Genomic DNA, 6,000 nt, shown 5'->3' on the forward strand with positions numbered 1-6,000 from the left:
TAGGAGAAGCCATGACAGAGCTGGGTTTAGCAGGCATCACAAACACCCAGCAAGTGGAGAAAACAGCAGTGACTGCTGGTTATCAGCGTAAAACCCACTTGCTAACCAGCCTGAAAGGAAAGAGGCACATATGCCAGCACTTGCACACCCCATATGCAGCCACCAAATCGGCAGATCTTTTACTAAAATGTTACTCAGAGTTCCTATGACTAAATCACCTCTCTGCTATCGATTAAAATAAACATAACACACCACTCTGGTTTCTACAACAGGTTGCATTTTTGTGGTCTCTCAACCATTTCCAAATGGCAGAGATTAAAATAATGGGGCAAATTAACATTTTTCTGCTTCCAGAAACAAAGTTTTCTTGGGGGAAAAAAAAAATAATTAACAAGCTATGGGGGGGGGGATATTAAAAAAATAGGAAATCCAGGAAAATTGATGATGCATATAAATTAGGAGACACCCAGGGAAAAAAAAAGGGGGGAAAAATAACAATAGCCATTTACATTAAAAAGTTTTTTTCCCCATAAATGTCAAGCAGGAATTTAGAAATATGCTCTATGCAGAAAAGCCAAAGATTATAAAACAAAATAATGCCAGCTGTTTGGGGATTTAAGTGCTCAAATGGATTATATATTTGAACCAAACTGGATTTCCTTATAATAAATAAAACAAATGAAAGCTCGAAAGCCAACAAAGGAGAGCTCTCATCACTGGATTAAGATACAAAGGAAAAACAGTTAATTTTTTTCCAGCGCGTGAAATATGCCAATTGCAGCCGCAAAACCGGGCAGCTGCTGTGAAAACCGGTTTAAGTGTGGGGGGGGGAAAAAAAGAACCAAGAAAAAAGAAAAATTAAAATTTAAAAAAATAAAATAAAATAAATAAATAGGAGAGCAAGGAGCGCAGGAGCTGCCGGCGGGGGCGGCCCAGCCCCGGCCCCGGCCGCTGCCCCCTCGCCCCGCACTGAGCCGCAGCTTTTGTTTTCCTGCAAACTTCTTCCAAAAGAAAAAAAAAAAAAGGAAAAGAAAAAGGGAAAAAAAATACAGAAAAAAAAAAAGGGGGGGGGAGGGGGAAAGGAGGGAAAAAGCCCCCGGGGCGGACGGGTGCTGCCCGCGCCGGCGGCGGCAGGGGCAGGAAGCTCCGGGGGTTTGGCAAGAGAGAAAAAAAGATTGAAAAAGGAAAAAAGAAAAAAAAAAAAGGGGAAAAAAACAACAACAAAAAAACCACAACCACCCACAACCTACCGAGGGCTTTGCCGACCGCCTCTCCCCCGGCCCTCGGCCCCTGGACCCGTTCCTAAGTTGGCGAAATCCGAACGAAAACGGCGAGCGGCGTGGCCCCGGGCAGCCCCGCTGCGGCAGGCGTGCCCCGGCACCAGGCACTGGCACCGGCCCCTCTGGCGAGAGGAGCCAAGCAGCTTGACACCAGCCGGCCGCCTCCTTCACCTCCCGCTCCCAGTTTTTCCCCTCCCGCCCGGGGGGTGTTAAACAAACCCAAATAAAATAAAATCAAAAGGGGCGAGCCCCGGGTTGGAGCCTACCGACGCCACCAAGCCCTACCGCTCCGCTTCCCCGCCGCCAAATTTAAACAGGTGTTTGGCAGGGCCGGGGCTGCGGGCACGGCCCGCTACGGCACAGTACAGCTCGGTACGGTGCGGCCCGGCCCGGTAAGGCTCGGTTCCGCCCGACCCCGCCGGGACGCGGCGGTCGGGGCGCAGCCGGGGCTGCTCCTCTCCTGCCTCCTCGGGAATTATTTGCTCTCGGGAAGGGCAGCGGGAGAGCCCCCCCCCCCCCAGCCCGGTCGGTACTGCCCGTTAAGCCGCCTTCTCTTCCCTCCTCCCCCCCCCACCCCCCAAGTTCTTCCTCCTTAAAGCCCAAGTCACAAAGATCATCAAACGCGAAGATGACTAGAGTTGTTTGGATTTATTGCAACAATCACTTACCATACACATTTCCTGTGTGGAAGGACAAGCATTCAATACAACTCTTTAAGTAGACAGTTCCTAATGATTTCATTGTGGTCAACCAGATGGTTTTTATGTATTTAGATCTGAAGGTGAAGAATTATTTTCCATGCTTCCAACCTATTTACAGACTTCCCTGGGCTAGAGCTGGGTGGTTGGTTAAAAGAAAGAAAATCCTACGGTTTCTCGATCGCATCGCTGGATGATCCAGAAAGTTTTCTAAAGGACCTAAAGCGAAAACAGGGATAATTCCTTTCACCTCTGCTCGCTTTCTAAGCTACGCACTTCACAAGTGGAGTAATTTTAGCTCATTCGTTGTATAACGCTGACAATTTAAACCGCGTCTCTACCTTTGTTTTATCTGCAATAATAAAACCACTACAACGCGGCGTGTGAGATCCAGGCGTTTGGTTCCTACCTGAGAGTAGTCGGGGGCAAGGGCGGCAATCTTTCAGGGCTGGAGGACCCGAAGAGGGGCGAGGATGTTGGACAAACTTCAGCCTCGTCCAAAATTAAGCTAAGTGGCTATTTAACAACTTGCGTTTAAAAACTGGGGGGGGAGGGGGGAGGAGGGAAATTAAAAATCAGTCTTCGAGAGGGAATCGGGCATTTTTGGCACGGATTAAAACTAAAGTTCGCACGGGGATTGCGCGGTGGTAAAAATGAAAGCTTCGGAGTAAATCAAATCAGTGGCTGCTCAGTGTTTCTTTAGCGCACAGAAACGCGGGAGGGTTTGGTTTGTTTGGGGGTGATTTACTATTTTTTTTTTCCCCAGATACTTTTATTGCAAAATAAAAGCCTTCGTTTATGTATTTGGAGGAAGAAAACAATAAAAAGAAAGAAAAGAAAAAGAAAATAAACCCCACAATAATCAACACCCCCCCGTGTGGATGGGTGCGTGGATCTGCTTATTTCCTCGGAAAAAAAAAAAGTTTTTGTTTTGCAGCCGCTGGGAAATGGAATTGTCGCTGCCCAGAGCCACCGTGGAGAGAGCGAGGTCCTTTGCGCAGCGGAGGGAAGCGAGGAAATAACTCCCTGCCTTGCCCCACCAGGGAAAAAAAAAAACAGGGCGGGGGGAAGGGGGAAGGGGAAGAAAAGTTAAAAAGACCCTTATCTATTTCGGAGCGAGGGATCTGTGTCGATGCCTGGGTCGGGACGTTCACTCCCGCAACACCGAGACCGAGCCCGTCCCCAGCCAGGCTGCCGCGGCTGTACCCGGCACCTGATCCCTCGGTGGTACCGGTCCCCCCGGGGAAGCCACCGCGGGGGGAGGATCCGGGCAGCTCGGGGCTCGCCGAGGGTGCGAGGGGTGGGGGGGGCTTTTATCTGCCTTTCCCCTCGGCATTACCATGCCGATCCCCACCCACCCGGCCCTCCCTGCAGCCACCGCTGCCGACCCGCCCGGCTTTCCCGGAGCTGGAGAGGGAGAAGGGGGAGAGTGTGCGGGGGGCCGGGGTGGAGGTAGGAGGGTATGGGATTGGGGTCGGGGGGGAGGTCGGGGTGGGGGGGGGGGGAGGAAGAAACTTGCCCTGCAAAGTTTGCGTGTGGCGGGGCGGCCCCGGTGGCCAGTACTCACGGTGCGGGTGCCGGCGGAGCTGGCGGCGTGCGGGGAGCGGGGGAGTCCCGGGCGTGCTGGCCCCGGTGCGCGCCCGCGGCTCGCATGTAGCAGAGCGGGAGGCGCCGGGGGTGCGAGGGAAGGAGCAGTGCTGCCTCTCAGTGCCGGCTCTCATCAGTGAATGAGCCTCCACTCTCCCAGGGACTCCGGCTGCACACACGCACACACACACACACACACTCGCACTCGGAGCCGGGCTGAGCACTGCATACATTAGGGCACTCGGGCAGTATGGGAAATGCAGTCCAGGACCCGGCGCCCACCCGCAAGGCACAGCCCCCGGAATTGCCCGAATGGAGCTTCGCGGGGGTTGCTCCCCTTCCAGGGGCGCCGCTTCTCCCCTAGCCCCTCCGTTTCCACGTCACCCACTCGCCATTACTGCCCGGGACCGGTCTTTATTATACACCGTGCGGCTTCCTCCCAAAGGGCAGAGGGACACCGTAGAGTAACCCCCTGGGTGGCAGCATCGCCTCTGTACCCCTCCAGCCCTGTCGTAATCAGCACCCTTTGGGATGTTCACAGGCACCGGCTTTCCCCACACACCCTGCTGCATCTCCTGGTGCTCAGGGTACCCAGGGATGGGCAGATCTGACAAGGTCCCCAAATTCGCCTTGGACAGCCGCATCAGACCCAGAGAGAAAATTAGGGACTTCACATGCCCATTGTTTCTCCAGCTGCAGCACACACAGCATGCGCATTACTATTTAAATGTTTCCTGGATGCACATCACAGGTCTGCATGAGTGTTCCCACACACACTCCCTGCCCTGGCCATGGGCAACTGCCCTGACCAGCTTGAGGATTGTCCTGGGCAAAACCCACCAGTCACAGGGAATGGAAGAGGGAGCTTTAGATGGGGGCTCAGCTGAAACACTTATCTCATTGTTTCATGTGAATTCACTAGGGATTGATCTGAAAGATTTACTTTTTCAGCCCAGAAGGGAACTGTTTGGGGGTTTCCTTCACCTGCTAAAATAATTTCTGGTTGTTCTGTATAATAAATGTATGGGCAGCATTTTTTGATTCTATCTTAACTCTGCACTGGCATTCTCAAAATATGACAGTGCTATATGACATACACTGAAAAAAGAAGTCCTCTCCATCAGTATCAGAAACCACTTGGGCTATACCCTATATGTCTGTATTATGTGCTCATGTCATCCAATAACTTTTGTTTAAGCAATGACTCATCACTGAAGTATATGGGCTGGTTCTGCCTGTGACTCCACAGGATCACTGAATGGGCCAACTCATCAAACTGCCCACGGGCACAGCAAGAAAACATGGCCCCAGGCCTTAACTGGGTGTTTTATACAGACCATAATACTTTGCTTCTGCAGTGGGCTGAAACGCGCCCACCCTTTCTACAACACTTCAGAGATGGGTCTTAGGCAGTCAAAGTACTTGCCTCATGAATGGTGATGTCTTTGAAAATGCTAGTAAGTGTAGCCAAAAGGAAGTAAAAAATAGTAATAAATAAAAAAAGGGGGGGGGGAAGCTTTCTTATTTTCACACTTACAAGTCAAATGCATTTCAAGCTCCTCAGCTCAGGACTGGACCTGGGTGAAGAAGCTTCACGTACTTTCTTGATGTGACCACCCATGGCTCTGCTGCCTGCTTTGACCTGCAGCTCAGCCACGCAGAACCTGATGACACTCCACCAAAAAAGTGTGCTTCTCTTCCAGACATTTGCTCTGCTGCTGCTTTCCTGCACCCTGTGTGCAGGAGTGAGGAGGTTGGCATGGCAGGCAGCAAACAATGCCTTCCTCCATGGATCAGCTGGGACATGATGCTTCAGGTACAAACTGGCATTTAGATACTACAGATAAAAATCTCTCATCATTTGGAACAAGCATTACTATGCACGTATTGTGCTCACAAATGACATCTTGCAGTTACCCCCTTGCTTAGCCAAAGTTATGATGCTTTTTTGGGTTTGGTCATTTCTAGCACCTCTTTGGAGACAGCTGCCCCACTGGCTGTGCAGGCAGACATGCCCCAGCACATGAGTCCTGCTGCTCTGTGTGAGGACACAGAATTAATTGGCACCACGCACATTTCTCAGGCCCTCATCCTGCAGCATGCTCCGCACCCCCAGGACCAACCAGCTGAGGTCTTTGGTAAATACTCCATAGGGTAGTTCAGATGAGACACATTTTAAATAACATCAGTTTTGACACACTTCAGGAAGCCACATTAAAACCCAACCCTTATCTCCCAGGCATCTTGGGGAAAACAGTCAGCCACAACCCGGCTTGTGCTACGGTTGCAATTATAGAATTCAGGTTCAAAAAGTGCTCTTATTATAGAGCTGTGTTTCAGTACTTACAACATCATGAAAAATGATCCCCAGATTTAAACTTCTGTCTTTTGTTCTTATCCAAAAAGCAATTTATTTATGATTTGGGGTTTTTTTT

The 6,000-nt window shown here is 50.9% G+C and overlaps 1 protein-coding gene across 2 annotated transcripts in view; it reads right to left on the reverse strand.

The window, feature by feature from the left end:
* The window catches only part of RNF220 (ring finger protein 220), a 231,760-nt gene extending 228,097 nt beyond the window's left edge, over positions 1-3,663 (reverse strand). For both annotated transcript variants that reach the window (XM_054165291.1, XM_054165290.1), the window contains exon 1: positions 3,546-3,663. The gene's annotated coding sequence lies outside the window, so the exon portion shown is untranslated. The remainder of the gene's footprint in view (positions 1-3,545) is intronic.
* Between the last annotated feature and the right edge of the window lie 2,337 nt (positions 3,664-6,000).

Source organism: Dryobates pubescens, chromosome 11, assembly GCF_014839835.1.
Source record: "Dryobates pubescens isolate bDryPub1 chromosome 11, bDryPub1.pri, whole genome shotgun sequence".
Lineage (NCBI taxonomy): Eukaryota > Metazoa > Chordata > Aves > Piciformes > Picidae > Dryobates > Dryobates pubescens.